This window comes from Elephantulus edwardii, unplaced genomic scaffold (assembly GCF_000299155.1).
Source record: "Elephantulus edwardii isolate Elephantulus edwardi_28Jun2011 unplaced genomic scaffold, EleEdw1.0 scaffold00009, whole genome shotgun sequence".
Lineage (NCBI taxonomy): Eukaryota > Metazoa > Chordata > Mammalia > Macroscelidea > Macroscelididae > Elephantulus > Elephantulus edwardii.
This window is the reverse complement of record NW_006399759.1, coordinates 34,939,753-34,961,444: the sequence shown is the minus strand read 5'-3', so window position 1 is coordinate 34,961,444 and position 21,692 is coordinate 34,939,753. Positions and strand designations below refer to the sequence as shown.

Genomic DNA, 21,692 nt, shown 5'->3' with positions numbered 1-21,692 from the left:
TTCTCTCTTTCAATAAACAAAAGTTTTTCGCTTCTGCCACAAGAGTAAAACCATTTTGTCTTGACAAGATAATGGTGTGGGTAACTTTACTTTTACCTTGTCCATTGGACAAAATTGCCCAAGAATGTAACTGGACTGTTATGACCAATAAGAATGAAGTTTAGGTCAAGCCTTGTCAGGATAACCTGACTAAAAACATCTGGCTCCTTAATTTAAAATAGTTCAGACAACCAGATTCTTGCTGTGTTGTGTTAGATTAACATGCTGAACTTTAAGAAGCTGTAGACTGCAGTTTGTTATTATGAGACTTACAGAATACAGAAAAAAAGGAACAATTAAGCACTCTTCATTTTTTAACACAATGACGCTTTATTTGTATGCCAAGGCCAGTCAGGCCGGGGGAGGCAGCCATTTTTACATTCACTCTTGGCAAGCCAATATAAGAGAACAATTAAGAAAAATTCAACCTCTAATATTAAAAACTTTAACTATATACTAAACATGAAAATTCACTGTAAAAAGCCAATATTTGTGAGATATATATATTTCTAATAGAATACAACATTTTTAGCCAAAAGGGACAAATAGAAACATTCACAGAAGCATTCCCATTGTGGTAAAAGATAGAGTCTGTGTGTGAGCACACTCCTTACGAATAGGTTTATTTACATTAATTAGGGCGCTATAAGGAAAATGAATTTCGTTGAAAGAAGAGTAGTAGAATTATTAAAATCACATTTTTCTAGTAATGTCCAGGAAGTTTCTTTCCTAGTTTCACAGTTTTATTCATAACTTTTTGTTGTATGTCAAATTACTATACAGTTTTCAGGACCAAGCTGAAGTACTTTATGTTGCAATAGCAGATAAATACAGTGTTCCAGGAGTTTATAGTTTTTAAATACATTGTTCTACGTGGCTGTAAAAATAAACGGTTTGCCACTATACATCTTCTTTAACTTTTTTTTTTTAAATGATAGTAACTATTCTGAACATTTAGGGGACAGTATTTGAATTAGGTAACCATATGGTACAATAAATAGTGACCCCCCCCAACATCCAGTTCTGATTCCAGTTAAAAATTCAGACTAAAGATATCACAATCTGGTAGGCTTGAAGCCTTTTAATTTCTGCACAAAGAATGATTCAAGAACTTCTGCACACTGGTAGAAAGGGGAGTCACTAGGATTGTAGTAAAGGCAGTTATCAAAAAGTTTGGTCAAGATTTCCTAGGGGAGCTCTGGTGGCCTAGTGGCAAGGAGCTGCAACTACAATCCCAGAGGCAAACGGTTCAAATCCACCAGATGCTCTGCCGGGGAAGGAGGGACAATCTCCTCCTGTACCAGTCAGATCTGATTTGACGGTACATGCACACAAAAATAATAAAATTTAAAAAAAAATAAAAATATTTCCATCAGCCTTTCATAATGTCGTCTTGTACTCTTTCTTCCATAGTGGCAAGGTCCATAGGCTCCTTAATAACACCGTAATCTGGTGCATCACTAGAATCTACTGGTTCAAGGAAAGGCCAGGCCATTGTGTGAGCCTGTAAGGAGCACTCTCTTCAACCCTTCCTAATCCTTCTCCGTTAGCGAAGTGAGCACAGCCATGGCATCTTCTGTGGACAGACATACTCATCAATGAGCTCTGCCTCACTTTGCAAGATGCCAACGCAGCGCCCACTTACTAATTCTGACAGTGGTCACAGCCAACATAAAATATGGATTCATCGTAAGGCGTTTTACAGATACAGTAAAGCTTCGTGTCCTTCTTCGTTTCCTTTGAGGTAGTAGAGATCATTTTCTTTTCCTTGGATTCGGAGCCTGAGGCTCTGTCCTCTTCCCGCGTCCTCTTCTGGGTAGGCGTGGGGAGTGCAGGTGTGGGCAAGAGGCTGTGGGGCAGGTAGAGTTGAAGGCTCAGGGGCTGGAGAGGCTACCGCCACTGCTGCTGCCTGCGCCAGGTCTTTGTCTTTCTTAAGTTTCAGATCTTTCTTTAGCTCTTCCTGACGCGTTTCCAGCACAGACCTGGCAACATGCGCGTTCCTCCCGCTCAATCTTTTCTCCTTCTACCATGATATTGCCTCTTGGCCCAGTGGTAAGGATTGATCCAAGAGTGATGATTGTTGTTGTTGTTGGGTGCCATTGAGTCACTTGTGACTCACAGCAACTGTGTGTGTAATAGCTCTAAGCCCTGCCCTATCTTGAGCCAGTCTCACTGACTCTGACATACTTACCCCCATTACCCCAGTTACGGTGTCAATTCATCTCATCTGGGGTCTTCTTTTCCACCCTTCCAAGCATAATGTCCTTCCCCAAGGACTGGTCCCTCCTGGCCACATACCCATAATAGTGAGATGGAGCTTTAAACGCCTTGCCTCCAAACAGAAATAAGGTTTCACTCTCTCCAAGACAGACCTGTTTGTTCTCTTGGAGGTCCATGGTGTGTTCAATAATCTTCTCCGCACCACAACGCAAACACATCTATTTTTCTTCTGTCATCTTTAGTCAAGATAAGTGTAGGAAGTGTTAACAGTGTAGTAATTGTTATGGGCTGGATAATGTACCCCTCTTTAGGATAAAGCCCTAAGCCCTGTACCTATGAATGTGACCATACTTGGAAAAAAGGTCTTCGGAGATTTTACTAGTTAGGTTAATATGAAGCCATACTGCAGAAGGGAGGATCTTGATATTAACTGGACAGTGTTATTAACTGGAAATTCCAGTGATTTCCAGTCGTATTAACTGGAAAGTGAAGCTGTACACAGAAAGACAGGGGAAGATGGTCATCTGATGCTGCAGTTGTGAGCTGAAGAATTCCAAGGAAGACTGTAGATTTCTAGGAACCACCAGAAGCTAGGAGAAAGACATGAAAAAGATCTCTCAGCCTTCAGGAAGAATCAACACTGCCAAAACTCTAATTTGTTTGCTTAAATGCTTGGTGAGAGGCTTAGTGAAGGCTTACAAATCATATTGGTTTTTCCAATCATCATTTGTAGACACTTTCTTTTATAACATTAATTACTGTTGATTAATGTAATTAAGGGAATCTGGTGGCATAGTTCACAGGGAGTTGGGGTGCCCCTCTGGCAGTACAAATTAATTCACCAGCAGCTCCAAGAATGAAAGATGAACAACAGCCTTCAAACACCCATTGAAGAATCAGCTGTGAGTCAGCTCCAACTTGATGGCAATGAGAGAGAGAATTAATGAATTAAATACAATATACACTCATGAATTAAATACAATATACACTCAACCTTTAGTGGAGGTCTGGTGGCCTAGTGGGTAAGGAGTTGTGCTGGCAACCCAAAGTCAGGTGGTTAGAATCCCCTCAACTGCTCTGAGTGGGAAATATGGGTAATCTCTGGTTTAATTTACAACCTCTGAAAAACCTGTTATGAGGGTCAGCTACGAGTCAGTTACAACTGCATGGCAATAAGAAAATCAGTCTCTCAGTGCCAATATCCTAACTAGACTTCTATCATCCAAAATTGTGAATTGATAGATTTATTTTTTAAAACCATTTCATTTGTTGTGCTTTGTTACAACAGCGTTAGGATCTTAACTCAGAGACAGCAGATGGGCCGCTTTGGACAGTCTCTCTGGGAATAGACGATGGTCAGGCCAGCTCATGAAAATGGCCAATATGGGCACACGTTCTCACGCGGCAGATGGATTGAGCTACAGGCATAAGACTATCTTAGTTCTGTGGAAGTGTTTTTGTTACCACTCTTTCTTCTGTCCAGGAACCTCTGGTGACTTAGTGGTAAGGAGTTGCACTGCCAACCCAAAGGAAGGTGGTTCAAATTCATCTTTCTCTGCTGGAGAAAGATAGGTGATCTCTTCCCATGTGAATGACAGCCTCTAAAAACCCACTGGAGGGGCAAGGACACACAACAACAGTAACTCCCTTCTGTCTTAGCATCAATCCTAGGGAAGCAGAAGGAAAGCTTCTAAAGTTGTTGTTGTTGTTGTTGTTTTTGTTATGTGCTGTCGAGTTGTTTGCGACTCATAGCGACCCTATGTACAACAGCCCTAAACCGTGCTCTATCCTGTGCCAATCTCATTGCCTCTGATACACCCATCCCTATTACCCCAGTTACTGAATCAATCCACCTCATAGAGGGTCTTCCCCTCCTGCGCTGTCCCTCTACTCTGCCCAGCATGATGTCCCTCTCTAAGGACCTGTCTCTCCTTACAACATGTCCAAAGTATGTCAGACGAAGCCCCAGAATCCTTGCTTCCAAGGAGTAGCCTGGTTTAACCCTCTCTAGGATGAATCTGTTTGTTTCCCCATCGCAATAAATTTTCCAATTCTCAGAAACTGCCATATATCGTTTCCAACTAGTAAGGAATATGAAATGTCTAGGAAGACAATTTCCACCTCATTTCCACATGTAGTGTTCTACCAGAGTTAATACAACATGCAATTCCACAGCCTGGTTGTCGTTGCAATTTTCATGTTTAAGCATGTAATTAGGGAGTTCAGAGGTGTTTTAGAATTCATTTCATAGGATTACTAATCCAGTTATATACTGAAGGTTTATGTTGGCAGGGTAAAACGATACAGAACAATATTGTAGGAAAAATTATATCTTAGTAAATTCTTAGAGCAATGTCTCGAATAGACCTTGACGTTTTTGCAGAAAGGATATTACATATTATCTTTTCATTCCATTATATTTATTAGTAGCAATCTTGTGCTGGCAAGATCTACCTTCTTACACTTAGCCTGACTCTTAATTGTTGTAATGTGTAATTTGCATTTAATTTTCTGTGAGAAGAGAGAAAAATTAATGCTCAACTTAATAGTAGTAATTGTTCAGTGCTATTGAGTCAACTCAACTCAGTGGTGACCTTATCTAACTGAGCAGAGCTGCTACTCCAGTTTTTGTTGGCAGTAATTTTATAGATTGATTACCAGATCCTTCTCCCAAAGAGTCACTGCCTGGGCTCAAACTGTCAACCTTTCTGATAGCAGCCAAGTGTGTAACCATTTTGCATAACTAAGTACTTAACCAATTCTCCCTGTAGCAGTAGTAGTAATGATAATGATAGTTGTTGTTGTTGTTAGGTACCATCAAGTTGATTGCAACTCAGATCTCAGAACAGATTTGAACCTTGTCCTAACCTGTGCCATCCTAATGATCTCTGATACACTTGAGCCCATTGCTGCAGTCACCATATCAGTCCATCTTGTTGAGGGTCTTTCTCTCTTTCTCTGACACTCCACCTTTCCAAGCGTGACATCCCTCTCCAAGGAATAGCCTATTCTAGCACAATGTCCAACGGATGAGAGGCAAAGCTTTTTCATTCTTACCTCCAAGGAGCACTCTAGCTGCACCTTTAAAAGACATACTGGGTATGCGGTTCAAATCCACCAGATGTTCTGCTGGAGAAAGAGGGGCAATCTCCTCCTGTACCAGTCAGATCTGATTTGACAGTTGTTGTTGTTGTTAAGTGCCGTCGGATTGTAGGTGACTCATAGCGACCCTATGAATGAAAGACCTGGACACCTGTATAACTTTCGTCCTTTCTCCAGGTTCATAGGTTTTCCAGAGGCAAGCTATTTTGGAAGTGGATGCCATACACAAAAAATAATAAAATTTTTTAAAAGATAATAACAATAAAAAGACATACTGGTTTGTTCTTTTGGCAATCTATGAGTGACTTTGTACTCTTCTCCAACACCACAAATCAAAGGCATTAATTCTTCTGTCATCCTTATTTATTGTCCAGCTCTCAGAGGCATAGGAAGTGATAAAAAAGACCATGGCCTGAATCAGGTACACTTTAATTTTCAACCTCATGTCTTTTCTTCTTAGTATTTTGGAGAGGTCCTTGAATGAACTTGCCCAAAGCAACACATCTCCTTACCTTTTGACTCCTGGTACCAAGGATGTTGGTTGTGGATCCAAGTAAGATGAAATCATTGACAATTTCAATCTTTCTCCATTTTATTATGATGTTGCCCATTGACCCACTGGTAAGGATATTTGTTTTCTTGGTGTTGAGTTGTAATCCATATTGAAGACTATAGCCTTTGATCTGCAGCAAGCTCTTCAGATCCTCCTCACTTTCACCAAGCAAAGTTGTGTCATCTATATAGTGCAAACTGCTGATAAGTCTTCCTTCGATCCTAATGTCATATTCTTCTTCAGAGTCTTGATTCAGAAATTATTTGCTCACCCTATATATTAAAAAGGTATCAATAAAGGACATACCCTCCTTATTTTAAACCATACCATGTTCTTCTCTTCTCCTGTTTGGACATCAGCTTCTTGGTCTAGGTGTAAATTTCATATGAGCATAATTAAATGTTCTAGGATTCCTATTCTTCTCAGTATTAGCCACAATTTGTTGTGATACATTCAGTCAAAGGCATTTGCATAATCAATAGAATACAGACATTCTTCTGGTAGTTCCTGCTTTTTATTTGTCATCTCCTACACGGTGACACTGAGGTATTAAATGTGTTAATGGTTGGTTACTCATGGCGAACAGTGTTTGGTGGAGCTCCCTGATTTAAACAAGCTTGGAAGCAGGAGTGGCATCCACTTCCATAAATAGCTTGCCTCCAGAAACCCTATGAACCTAGAGCAAGGATGAAAGTCACACAAGTATTGTGGACTTTCATTTATAGGATCACTGTGAGACACCTACATGTCGACAGCACTTACCAACAATAACAACAACCACCTCATGTAGCAGTAGTAGTAATGATAATAATAGTAATAGATACTTAGTTGGTATCTTCTACATGTTTGGCATTTGATAAATATTATGAATGCACTTTCTTCTACAAATCTCATATAATAACTAAAAGATAGATGTCTTTCTACCCAGAAAAATGAGGATTAATAAGGTCCTCATTTTGAGTGGTACCCTAATGAGTAATAAGTTATGCTTCCAACTGAAAGGCAGCAAGTTTGAATCCACCAGCTGTTCTATGGGAGAAAGATGGCCAGTCTCACCCTCTGTGACTTATAGCCTCAGAAAAACCCACCGGAGGTAAGCTATGAGTCAGTTCCGACTTTACCACAATGAGTGAGCGAGTTGCAATAGCCAGAATTTGAACTCCACAGCTCACTTACTCATTTGGTGTTCTGAGTCTTCAGCAAATTCTTAAAGGGTGACTCGATTTTTTTTCTTTTTTCACTAAGCAGTGGGGTCAGGTGAGCCCTGGCGGCACAATGATTAAGCACTTGGCTGCTACTCCAAAGGTTGGTGGTATAAGCTCACCAGATGTTCCATGGAAGAAGGATGGGACATTCAGCTTCTGTAAAGATTTACAGCCTTGGAAACCCTCTAGGGATGTTGGACTCTGTCATCTAGGGTTGCCGGTTTGGCTCTGACTCAGTGGTGGTTGGTTTGGTTTCAGGGAGGTTTCTACAGACAGATATGAGACCAGTGGAGTGAGATGTGTGTGGGTCAGGATGGGGGTGACACACCCCTCCAGGCTGAACAAATAGTATGAGCACAATGTTGGAGAGGAGGCTCCAGTGGCTTTAGTGGTCAAGAGGTGTGCTGCCAGCCAAAGGCACCCAGTTCGAATCCACTAGCTGCTCCATGGCAGAAGGACAGGCAGTCTCCTCCTGTGATTTAAAGCCTCTGAAAACTCACTGAAGGGTCAGCTTTGAGTTGATTCTGACTTGATAGGACATAAGAACCACAATGTTGAAGAGTCAGGGCCTAGGGACATCTCCAGACACTTGCAACACCTTTTATTTTGCTTTACCCTGACACTTAATCAGTTTGAGATTAACATCTTTCATTTCCCTGACAATAGATTACACACTGAGATGGAACTAAATCTGACCAAAATCTTACCTTGTGTTCCAGGGTTTCCCACTGGTGGAGGTGTAAGAACTGAATTAGGACATATATAACATGTTATAAGGAGTGTTGGTGGCCTAGTGGCAAAGAAGCTGCGCTGCAATCTCCAAAGTATGCAGTTTGAATCCACCAGCTGCTCCATGGGAAAAGGATGGGCATTCTTCTCCAGTGTGATTAACGCCTCTGATAACCCACCAGAGGGCCAGCTATGGTTCATTTCCAACTCAACGGTACACAACACCATAACATGCTATGGGACCAGAGCGAAGAAAAAAAACAGCAACAACAAGGACTGAATTTTCTATGGTCTACAAATGCCTTCTCATACAACTCTCTGTGAAGTAACTCTTCTTACAAAAACATGGAGTTATGACTGTTGAATTGGAATCAACCTATAGGTTTCTGGGGCTGTATATCGCACGGAAGGAGATTCCAACCTTTCTCCTGTGGAGCCAACAGTGGATTTGAACTGCCAGAGAGCCTTTGGGTTAGCAGTACAACTCCTCCTGGCCTGTGCCACCAGAGCACTGAATACCGCGGACTGCAGAAAGAACAGAGATACTGCCTGCATTGGAGGAAGTGCAGACAGTGCACTTTAGAAGCAAGGATGGTGAGATTTTCCCCTCACACACACACATAGTTTAGACAAGCTATATTAGGAGAGGCCTGACCCTGGAGAAGAACAGCATGCATGGAAAAGTGGAGGGTCAACGAAAGCGAGGAAGACCGTCAAGAGGATGGCCTGACACACTGATCACAACAACAGATTTACAGACGTTGGACATTGTGGCAATGGCGCAGGATCAGGAGGTTTTTGTCCGCTTGTGCATAGGGTCGCTGTGTAAGTCAGATCTGACTCAATGGCATCTAATAACAACAACAAGAACCTTGGTGACTTCGTGGGTTAACAGCTTAAAAAAGGTTAAATAAAGGTTAGCAGCCTGAACCCCTCAGCCACTCGGTGGGAGAAAGATGCACAGTCTCCTCCCATTGAGATTTACAACCTCGGAAATGCAATGTTGTCATAAGTTGGAATTGACACGATAGTAAGGGGTTCGATTTTCACTAACCTAAAGGTTAGGACCTTGAACTGGCTCATGACTCGAAAGAAAAAAGGCTGGTGGTTTGCCCTCCTCACGGCTGCTGTTGTTGCTGCTGCTGTTAGCCACGTGAAGTCCAGGTTCTAGCTAAGAAAACCCTGTGGAGCAGTTCTACTCTGTAACAGGGTTGCTGTGAGCTGAAAGAGATGCCATAGCTTAGTTTAGTTTAGCCTTATAGATGAGGAAACAGAGGTTTAGAGAAATTAGGTCACTTGTTCAAGGCCATTAGGAACTCCAACACAGGATGTCAGGCACCAAATCCGTGGCTTTGTCCACCATGGCCCTTCAGTGGTATGTAAACACACACACACACACACACACACACACACACACACACACACACACACACAATCCCCAGCACAGAAAAGCTGTTAATCCCATCCCAAGTCCCACTATAATATATGTTTCCTGAAACAATTCAGGGACAGAACACAGGAACGTTGAAAGGTATTTACCTGCCAATTTTACCTCCCTTCCTACTTTATAATTTTCTCCCCAAAGATCTATGAGGAAATGTCTGTGTCTAATAGAACTTTTTGCGAAAACAGAAACATTCTGTGCTGTGCTTTCAATATAGAAGCTGATAACCTCAAGCTCCGTTTGACATACTTTGAGCATGTTGCAAGAAAGGACCAGTCCTTGTATAGACACGTCATGCTTGGAAGGGTTGAGGGACAGCGCAGGAGAGGAAGACCCTCGATGAGATGGATTAACTCAGTGACTGGGCTAACGAGGGTAGGTGTGTCAGAGACAATGAAATTGGTTCAAGATAGAGCAGCAATCAGAACTGTCACTGTGAGTCAGAGGCGACTTGATAGCACATAACAACAACAACAACACAATCTCATTGGATTGTGGAGCATTTGAAGTGTGGCCAGTGTACCTGGAAAAATAATTTTGCATTTAATTTAAATAATTAGGTGTGGATGCTGTATTGACAGGGAGACTGTGAGAAAAGGGGAACATGAGTATCATATAGCAATGCCAGTTAAGCCAATTCCAACCCATGGGAATATATGTGTGTAACAGAGTAGAACTATGCTCCAAGGGATTTTCAGGGGCTGATTTTTGTGAAATAAATCAATGGCTTTTCCCACAAGGCATCTCTGGAAGTTCCTATCTTTTCATTAGCAGCCAAGTATTTTTTTTTATTAATTTCAATGAACATCTACAGAGATTTTGGATCTCCATTCATTCATTGTTGCACTTTTCTCCCTTCCCACCCCACCCCCACCCCCAGTTCGCTCTTCTCCTTGAAAAGTAAAACTCCTTCATTGGTACACAATCCCACCCCCCACACCCCTACCCCCATCCCGTCCCCGAGTATATTCCACTCTGCAACCCTCTTTCCAGACTCTTATGATAACTATAATGCCCTAAAATATATTACTTTTAAATTATTCTCTCCCTCATCAGCTTCAATGCAGTAAACACAATTTATCCAGTTTTTCTCAGTCTTACCCCCACCCTGATGTCAGCCTCATTCTACAACAGTGACACCATATAGTATTTGTCCTTTTGTGACTGAGATATTTCACTCAGCATAATGTCCTCCAGGGTCACCCATTTTTAATAATATTGCATGAGGTCCTTGTTTTTTAATGCAGCATAGTATTCCATTGTGTGAATATACCACAGCTTCTCTACCCATTCATTTGTTGAGGGGCACCTGGGTTGTTTCCAACTCCTTGGTATTGTGAACAGAGCTGCGATAAACATGGGTGTGCATATATCTGCTTGGATGTCAGTTATGGTCTCTTTGGGACATATTCCCAGTAGTGGAATTGCTGGGTCAAAAGGTATCTCTATTTGCAGCTTTTTGAGAAAGCGTCATACTGCCTTCCACAGTGGTTGCACCATTTTACCTCCCACCAACAGTGAATAAGGGTTCCGGTCTCTCCACAACCTCGCCAGCATTTGTTGATTGCAGTAGCCAAGTATGTTAACTATTTCACAACCTGGGAGCTTGTGAGTATCATCTGGTTCAATGCTATTACAACCATCAATAAAGTGGTAGAAAACGAATACCTTATAACACGTCAGTGAAAGCTCTGGTGGCCTGGTGGTGAGAAGCTGCACTGCAATCCCAAAAGCATGCTGTTCAAATCCACCAGCTGCTTTGTGGGAGAAGGATGGGCAACCTCCTCCTACGTGATTTACTGCCTCTGAAAACCTGTTGGAGGGTCAGCTATGAATTGATTCCAATTTGATGGCACACACAACAACATATCGCCTCAGCAGCAGGAAACTAGGGAGCTCTAATGACCTAGTGGCAAGAAGCTGCACTGCAATCCCGAAGGCATACAGATATCCCAAAGGCATGAGCTTTCCTGGTGACATATCTAAAATAATCAAGTCAAAGTCTTCCTATTCTCGCTTCTAAGGAGCATTCTGACAGTACATCCTCCAAGGATGATTTGTTCAACCTTCTAACAGTTCAATATTTTCCGCCAACACCATAACTGAAGTGTGTCAATGATTTGTTTTTCCTTTTTCATTGTCCACCTTTTGGTAACACAAAATTTGTATTATCCCATTTACATAAAATGTCCAGAATAGAAAACTATACTTAGACAGGAATAAGATTAGCAGTTACCAGGATCCAAGAAGACAGAAGAAGTTACTGAAAATCGGGTACAGAAATTCTGTACTGGCTGAATATAAAGTTCTGGAAACATAATGGTGATTGTTTCATAATGTGTGAATATGATTTCTACTATTGGATTGTACATTTGAAAGATGGTTTAAATAATAAACTTTCCATGTGTGTAAAAAAAATTCATCACAACCAGGTTGGATTCATAAGAGGTATGCAAGGATCGTTCAATTAATGTAACCCAGAATTAACAAAACAAATAACAAGAACCACGTGACTCAATCATTTGGTGCAGAAAATGCTTTTGACAAAATCCAACACCCCTTCCTAATTTAAAACACTCAGCAAAATAGGAATAGGAGGGAATTTCTTCAACATAGTGAAAAGTATATGTGAAAAACCAAGAGCCATTATCATTCTTGATGGAGAAAGTTTAGAAAGCATTCTCCTTGTGAACAGGGACCAGACAAGGATCCCCACTTCCACTACTCCTGTTCAATGTTGTATTAGAAATATTTTCCAGGCTATACAACAAAAGAAGGAAATAAGATACATTCAGATTGGCAAAGAGATGGTTGAACTGTCACTATATGCAGATGTTATGATAGAGAACATAGAAAATGCCAAAGACTCAACAAAAAACCTGTTAGCGCTTGTAGAGCAATTTAGTAGAATGACCTCTTTCTATCATCCCTAGTAACTGTCCAGCTCTACAATACATGACTATGGGCCCGATCAGGTGTACCTTAGTCTCCAGCTTGATGTCATTGCTCCTCAGTACTCTGAAGAGGTCCCTGACAGCCAACTTTCCCAATGCAATTTGTCTTTTGATTTCCTGGCTGCTGGTACCAAGAGTGTTGGTTGTACAACCAAGCAAACTAAAACTGTTAACTATCTCAATCTCTTCACCATCCATAATGATGCTGCCAATAGCCAGCCACAATTTGCGATGCTTAGGAATAAGCCTAACTAGAGACACAAAGAACTTTTACAAAGAAAACTACAAAATACTTCTATGAGAAACAATAATAACTCTAAATAAATGGGGAAATATTCCCTGTTTATGGATAGAAAGACTCCATATAATGAAAATGACAATTCTTCCACAAGAAATCTATGTGATTCATGCAATCCCAAAACAGATACCAAATTCATTTTTTAAAGAGATGGAAAAGGCAGCTGGACAAAACAACTATGAGATATCATCTCACCCCAGTCAGAATAGCAAAATTTAACAGAACAGCAAGCAACAAATGCTGGCGAGGTTGTGGAGAAACTGGAACCCTGATTCACTGTTGGTGGGAGGTAAAATGGTGCAACCACTGTGGAAGGCGGTATGGCGCTTTCTCAAAAAGTTGCAAATAGAGATACCTTTTGACCCAGCAATTCTACTACTGGGCATATATCCCAAAGAGACCATAACTGACATCCAAGCAGATATATGCACACCCATGTTTATCGCAGCTCTGTTCACAATACCAAGGAGTTGGAAACAACCCAGGTGCCCCTCAACAAATGAATGGGTAGAGAAGCTGTGGTATATTCACACAATGGAATACTATGCTGCATTGAAAAACAAGGAACTCATTCAATATTATTCAAAATGGGTGACCCTGGAGGGCATTATGCTGAGTGAAATATCTCAGTCGCAAAAGGGCAAATATTGCATGGTGCCACTGCTGTAAAATGGGACTGATATCAGTGTTGGGGTAAGACTGAGAAAAACTGGATAAATTGTGTATACTGCACTGAAACAGATGAGGAACTGAATAATTTAAAAGCGATGTATGATAGGTATTATGGTTATCACAAGAGTCCACAATTAGGGTTTCATAGTGGAGTGTGCTTGGGGCGGTGGGAGGAGTGCGGGGGGATTGTGTACCAGGGAGGGAGTCTTTCTTTTACTTTTGAAAGAGAGGAGAGAACTGTGGGGCGGGGCGAGAGGGCTGGGCGGGGAGAGAAGTGCAGCAATGAATGAATGGAAATCCAAATTCTCTGTAAATGTTCATTAAAATTATTTAAAAAAATTAAATTAAAAAAAGGCAGCTGGCAAGTTTATTTGGAGAAGAAAGAGACCTCATATAAGCAAAGAACTTCTCAAACAAACAAACAAACACCTAACTAAAACTCAAAAACACAACCAAAAATGAAGTGGGAGGCAAGGCACTCCCTGATTTCAAAACTTACTAAACAACTGTAATTACCAAAACAGAATCGTACTGGTATAATGAGAGACACATGGACCAATGGAACAATATTGAAAACCTAGACATGAACTCTCTATCTATGATCAATTGATAATCAAGGAGGAAATAAAATCTGTCAAATGGGGAATGACAAAAGTTCATACCTCTTCAACAAATGGTGCTGGCAAAACTGGACTACTGTCTGCAGAAAGCTGAAGCAGTACCCATACTTCTTACCATACACAAAAATCAATTCAATGTGGATCAGAGAGGAAACTTAGGTGGTCTAGCCTCTGGTATAAATAGGCTGACAAATATAGCCAGAAATGCACAACAAGGAGAGGATGAATGGGACTTTCTAAAGATTAAATCCCTGTGTATCTCAAAAATCTTTTCCAGTAGGGTGAAAAGAAAATCTACTGGCTGGGGAAAAAAACATTTGGCAATGCCATTTCAGACAAGGGGTCTCGTAACAAAAGTTTACAGAATACTACAGGGTCAACACAAGAAAAAGACTGATAACCCAAATACAAAATGGACAAAAGACAACGGTGATAGAGTTTATAAAACACGATGTATGGGAATGATTGTATGAAACACAGCATGAATGAGGCAAAGTGTGAAACACAGTATATACGAATTTTGTATGTGAGCCATTATAAAATGAAAATTATTTTAAAAGAGTCTTGTGCAGCAGATTTGCCCTGTGCAGTACATTGCTTGACTTACTGACTGCTGCTTCCATCCATATACATTCGTTGTTCATCTAAGTATAATGAAGTTGTTAATGATTTTACTTTTTTCTTTCATCTACATTTAATGTAATGTAAAATCCCTGTGGCACACTGGTCAACATTGTCAGTTGCTAACGGAAGGGAGGCTTAGACTCCCCATCTCTGTCCATAGAAAGATAAGTCATCGTCCATAAGAATATCACCTAGGAAATCCTAGAGAATCAACTTGACCACAATAGGCTTGGGCTTTTGCTCTTGAGTGTAATGGATTGATGCAATGAATGTAATGTAATGCTTGTCAAGATTGTCCAAAACACCATCTAATAATGTACTCAATCAGTTGAGTACATGCAGGTGTATCCTTAACTTACATTTGAAAAATTTAAAAAATCGCAAACTCATAGTCATTGAGTCAGAGTCAACTCATAGCTGACCCTCCAAGGGGTCTTCAGGAAGCGGTAAATCCCCCGGAAGGAAATGACTCATCTTTCCCCCTTGGAGCCACCAGAGAGCTATTGCCTTTGAGTTAACAGTGTGACTTTTTATGGTGTACACCACCAGAGCTGTCTCAAACCTAATAAATACCTCTGAGTTATAAAATGACCGGAACAGACAGAGTGCTGTACACGTAGGGGAGGAGAGCTGGCAAGTGAGGGTTACCTACAAGCAATGGAAAGGTATAGATTGCCAGCAGATATGGGGACTTATTTAGAATGAGCTTCATAGAGGAAACCAACACAGCTGAGGGCCCTGACTTGAACTCTGTCTTTCTGCACTGTGTGAGTATGAACATTAGCAGTCCACTTGTGGTATTTACGTTATAGCAGAATTAGATAATTTAGACAAAGACCTCTCAGTACAATCCTTTTAGTTTACCCGTGTGAGACTTGAGAACAGAGCAGTCAAGTGACTTGCCTAAGCTCAGGAAGACAGTCTCTGTCAGAGCTGGGACTGAAATCCCTGCCATTTACTTTCCATATCATTCTGATTTCTTGTAAAAGGAGACAAAGGTGACAGAATCCAGAGCAAACACTCGCAGGAAAGGAGATAAACTTGAATTATCAACCCTTTATTATTACCTCTTACCAGCAAGTGACTTAACCTCTAGGAGCCTCAGTTTCTTTATTTGTAAATTGAGGAAAGGAATCACTGAAATACTTTTGTATTAGATAATTGCTGTTGTTATCGCTATGTGCCATTGAGTCGACTCTGACTCACAGTGACCCTGTGAACAACCCATCTGAACCTTGCTCTAGCCTGCGGCATCCTTACAATCTCTGGTAAGCTTGAGCCCATTGTTAGAGTTACTGTGTCAATCTATCTTGTTGCGGGTCTTCCCCTCTTTTTCTGACCCTCCACCTTTCCCAGCACGTTGCCTTTTTCCAAGGACTGGACCCTCCTGACAACATGTGCGGAGTGTGTAAGAGGGAGTTTCACCATCCTTGCCTCTAAGGAGGGCCCTAGAGGGACACTTCCTCCAAGACAGCTTTATTTGTTCTTTCAGAAGTCCGTGCAATTTTCAGTACTCTTTTACCATCACCACAATTCAAAAGCATTGATTAAATACTGTCTTTGACTCGGTGTTCGTCTTCAAAGATAAACAGACTTCATAATTTCTAATCATCTCAAGCCTCCTTCACACATAACAAAAACTGATCCTCAAATGACATCAAATGGAACGAAGCACAGTTAACTCTTTGTTATGAGATTTTGTTCAGGATTTGACAAGAACAGAGTCTCTAAGAAGATGGTATCCCACATAGGTTTTCATGGGTGCAGATGCAAGATTCAGTCTCCCTGCTTAGCAACAGTATCTATCTCCTGCTTCTGAAAGGAAAGAAAAAGGCAAGCCTACAGTCAAATACACCCACAAGGACAAATCCCCAAGAAAGCCTGTCAGAAAAAGGGATGTGGGAAAGATGAACTATTGCCTCACGCCTCAGTGAACTCCAATGTGAAAGTAACAAAGGGGAGGAAGAGGTAGGCAGAGGGTCTTGTCAGTCCAATCTTCAAAAAGCATTTTCAGCTTCTTGCCTCCTCCTCCTGATCCCTCTGCCCCAAGCCTGCCCTCTCATCTTTGTTCCTGGGCTATTATAATTGTGTCCTAATTCATCTCCCTTTCTTTAGCCTCCCCACCTACAACTGACCCAGCCTGCATGCTATTGCATGCATATATAAACCACTGCTGCCTTCTTACAACTAGAGGCTCTGGATTACCAGAGACACCTTTCTGAAGCACGATCTGATCAGAGCACTCCTCCACTTAAAAGCTGTCTTTGTACTTTGCTTGTATCATATACCCCTTTTGGTACTTTCCCTGACTAACTGATAACTTGACTGTGTGTCCATCTCTTGTATCCATCATGGGTCATTCTCTGCATGGCTCTTTCTGGTCCAGTTCTATTCTCTTACTTCCTCAAAAGCTTTCTCTCACTTCTGAGTCTTCTCACCTTTGTTTGGTTTGGGGTGAGGTTTTTTTCCCCTTTCCCTAGAACATTATCCCATTGATGATTTCGCTTACACAGCCTTGTTAGACATTTTTACCTCCAGAGAGCAAACAAAAATCAAACCATTGTCATAGAACTAATACTCATCCCACGTGTTACAGAGGGGAACTGTGTTCACAGGGGTTTTCTTGGATGCAAGCTTTAGCAGATTGCCGGGCGTTTCTTGGGCCCACCACTCAGTAGAGCACAAATCTCTTGTGCCACCCAGGGCCTGTCCCTCAGAGAGGCCTTCCCTAAACCCACCAGAATGTGCACAGCTGCAGTTTGATAAACTTTGCATCCTGGACACTCATTGCTGTCAAGTTGGAACCAATTCCTTGCTGACCGTCCATTGGGTTTCCAAGGCAATATACTGAATAGAAACAGATGGCCTAACAAGGCAGTATACTGAACAGAAATAGATGGCCTATCTTTCTCCCTCAGTGGTGCATTTGAACCGCCAGCAAGGTGTGGCCTTGGATTAGCAAGGCAGTTTGTAGGGGCCACTCGACCAGAGCTTCCCATACCCTAGATCTCTAATAAATGGGCCTCTAACAAATGCTTCTGTATTTTTTTTTTTTTTAATGCTTCTGTATTGGCAAACACATTGCACAATAACTAACATAATAGGGGGTGGTTTATTTATTTTTATTTTTTAAAAATCCTACTATCTTAAGCCACTGTTGTTGTGGTTGTTATGTGTCATCGAGTCACCTGAGATTCATAGCAACCCTATGTACAACAGCCCTAAACCCTGTTCTATCCTTTGTCAATCTCACTGTCTCTGACACACCAACACCCATTACCCCAGTTACTGAATCAATCCATCTCATCGAGGGTCTTCCCCTCTGCGCTGTCCCTCCACCCTCCCAAGCATGACATTTCTCTCCAAGGACTGGTCCCTCCTTGCAACATGCCCAAAGTATGTCAGATGAAACTTCAGAATCCTTGCCTCCAAGGAGCAGCCTGGTTTTACCCTCTTCAGGGCGAACCTGTTTGTTCTCTTAGCAGTCCAGGGTATATTCAATACTCTTCTCCAACACCATAGCTCAAAGGCATCAATTCTCCTTCTATCCTCCCTAGTCATTATCTAGCTGTCTGATAAATAGCAAGTGATTGCAAAGACCATGGCCTCTATCAGGCACACCGTAGTCTCCAGACTGACATCATTGCTCTTCAGTACTTTGGAGAGGTCTCTGACAGCAGACTTTCCCAATGCAATATGTCTTTTTAAAAAAAATAGTTTTATTAATTTTAATGAACATTTATAGATATTTTGGATTTCCATTCATTCATTGTTGCAGTTTTCTCCCTGCCCAGCTCTTCCCCTCCCCCAGTTTGCTCCTCTCTTTGAAAAGCAAAAGAAAAATTCCTTCTTTGTTATACAATCCCCCTGTACCCCTCCCATACCCTGAGTACACTCCACTATGCAGCCTTAATTCTGGACTCTTGTGATAACCATAATACCCTATCATACATTGCTTTTAAATTATTCTCTCCCTCACCTGTTTCAATGCAGTATACATAATTTATCCAGTTTTCCTCAGTCTTACCCCAACCCTGATGTCAATCCCATTCTATAACAGTTGCACCATGCAGTATTTGTCCTTTTGTGACTGAGATACTTCAGTCGGCATAATGTCCTCCAGAGTCACCCATTTTGAACAATACTGCATGAGTTCCTTGTTTTTCAATGCAGCATAGTATTCCGTTTTGTGAATGTACCACAGCTTCTCTATCCATTTGTTTGTTGATGGGCACCTGGGTTGTTTTCAACTCCTTGCTATTGTGAACAAAGCTGCGATAAACATGGGTGTGCATATATCTGCTTGGATGCCAGTTCTGGTCTCTTTAGGGTATATTCCCAGTAGTGGAATTGCTGGGTCAAATGGTATCTCTATATGCAACTTTTTGAGAAAGTGCCACCCCACTTTCCACAGTGGTTGCACCATTTTACACTTCCACCAATAGTGAATAAGGGTTCCAGTTTCTCCACAACCTCGACAGCATTTGTTGCTAGCTGTTCTTTTAAATTTTGCTATTCTTACTGGGGTGAGATGGTGGTATCTCATAGCTGTTTTGAGTAATATGTCTTTTAATTTCCTGACTGCTGATACTTGTTGATTGTTGATTGTGAAGCCATGCAAACTAAAGCTGTTAACAATCTCAATCTCTTCACCATCTGTCATGATGCTGCCAATTGGTCCAGTGGTGAGAATCTTTTCCTTGATATTGAAAAGCCAATATGATTGGCATGACAAGAGTCCAGAATAAGAGTTGCATAGTAAAGTGGTCCAGGGTGGGGGACGATTGTATAACAATAAAAGAGCTTTTTTCCCCAAAGAAAAAAAGCAAACGGGGGGCAGGGGGACAGTGAAGAAAATGTGTAACAATGAATGAATGGAAATGAAAAAAAAAAAAGAATATGCTCAAACCTGTTAATACCAAATAAAGTAGACATTTTCTCAAAAAAAAAGAAAAGCCAAAAACAAAAGGTTGTTGTCATCTGTATAATCCAGATTGTATAATTCATCCTCTGCATCCTCCAATTATGATACCGCATTCTTCTTCATAGATCCAGCCTCTCAAATGATTTTCTTAACATATACACATTGAATAAGTACAGAAAAAGAATATAACCTTGACTCATACCTTTCTTGAATTTTAACTCTGGACTTTTTAACCACTTCTTGTTCTAGGTATAGGTTTCACATAAGCACCATTAAGTGTCTAGGATTCCCCTTCTCCTCAGTGTTAGCCACAATACTTTGTTATTATCCATATAGTCAGATGTCTCTGCATAGTCAATAAAACATAAAGAGAGTTCCTTCTGGAATTCTCTACTTTCAGCCAAGATCCATCTGACATCAGCAATCATATCCCTCATACCATGGTTTCTTTAAGCTCAGCTTGAATTTCTGGCTGATTACTGTTACTGTTCCAGTCACTTTTGGATAATCTTAAGCAAGATTCTACTTTCATGTGGTGCTGTTTGGTAATTTCTGCGTTCTGTGGAACACCTTTCCTGGAAAATGAGATTAGATGACACAGCCCTGCTTGTCGAAAGTGAAAAGACTTGAAGCACTTGCTGCAGAAGATCAAAGACTATAGTCTTCAATATGAATTACATCTCAGCATCAAGAAAACAAAAATCCTCACCATTGGGCCAATAGGCAATATCAGAATAGATGAAGAAAGGTTTGAAATTCTGAACAATTTCATCTTGCTTGCATCAATAATCAACACCTTTGGTAACAGCAGTCAAGAAATCAAAAGACGGCTCTCTGCTCCTCATTGATGAACAGTTTGCCCTGTTTTCTCATGCAGCCTCAGCTACATCCCTGAGACACGATGGTGAAGATCGGAGTAAACAAATTTTGCTGTATTGGATGCCTGGTCACCAGGGCTGCCTTAACTCTGGCAAAGTGGATGTTGTTGCCATCAATGACCACTTCATTGACCTCAACTACATGACCTATATGTTGCAGTGATTCCACCCATGGCAAGTACGACGGCACTGTCAGGGCTGAGAATGGGAAGCTGGTCATCAATGGAAAAGCCATCACTATGTTCCAAAAGTGAGATCCTGCCAACATCAAGTTGAGTGTTGCTGGTGCTAAGCATGTTGTGGAGTTCACTGGTGTCTTCACAACCTTGGGGAAGGCTGGGGCTCACTTGATTACCCAAATGGGTAATCACCTCTGCTCTTCTGCCAATGCCTCCATGTTTGTGATGGGCGTGAACCATGAAAAGTATGACAACTATCTCAAGATTTTAAGCAATGTCTCTTTGTACCACCAAGTGCTTGCCCCCTGTCCCCTGCCAAGGTTATCCAAGACAACTTCAGCATCATAGAGGGACTCATGACCACAGTGCATGCCATCACTGCCACCCAGAAGACTGTGGATGGCTCCTCTGCAAAGCTGTGGCATAATGGCCGTGGAGCTGCCCAGAACTTCATCCCTACATCTACTGGCACTGCCAAGGCCGTGGGCAAGGTCATCCCCAAGCTGAATGAGAAACTTACTGGCATGGCTTTCCATGTCCCCACCCCCAGGGTGTCAGTTGTGGACATGACCTGCCGTCTGGAGAAAGCTGCCAAATATTATGACATCAAGAAAGTAGTCAAGCAGGCATCAGAAGGGCCCCTCAAGGGCATCCTGGGATACACTGAAGACCAGATTGTCTGCAATGACTTTAATAGTGACACCCACTCTTCCACCTTTGATGCTGAGGCTGGCATTGCCCTGAATGACCACTTTGTCAAACTTATTTCCTGATATGACAGTGAATTTGGCTACAGGAACCGGGCGGTCGACCTGATGGTTCACATGGCCTCCAAAGAATAAGAGTCTCTTGGACCACCAGCCCCAGCAACAGCACTATGGGTGGGGGGAGGGATGGAAGGAAGGAGGGAAGGAGGGGGGGAGAGAGACCCTCAGTTGCTGGAGAGTCCTTGCCCCAACTCGGTTCACACACACACACACACACACACACACACACACACACTGACAATCTCAAATCCTTGAGACGGTTTCCATCCAGACCCCTTGAGAAAAGGAGGAGGAGCTTGGAGAGCCCATCTTGTCATGTGCCATCAATAAAGTACTCTCTACTCAGCCAAAAAAGAAAAAGAAATCAAAAGACATGTTGCACTAGGAAAATGTGCTGTCAAAAATGTTGTTGTTGTTGTTGTTATGTGCCGTCAAGTCGTTTTCGACTCATAGCGACCCTATGCACAACAGCCCTAAACCCTGC

The 21,692-nt window shown here is 41.6% G+C and overlaps 1 pseudogene; it reads right to left on the bottom strand.

Moving 5' to 3' along the window:
* Nucleotides 1-271: 271 nt before the first annotated feature.
* Nucleotides 272-21,692, bottom strand: part of LOC102854998 — a 47,820-nt pseudogene continuing 26,399 nt past the window's right edge.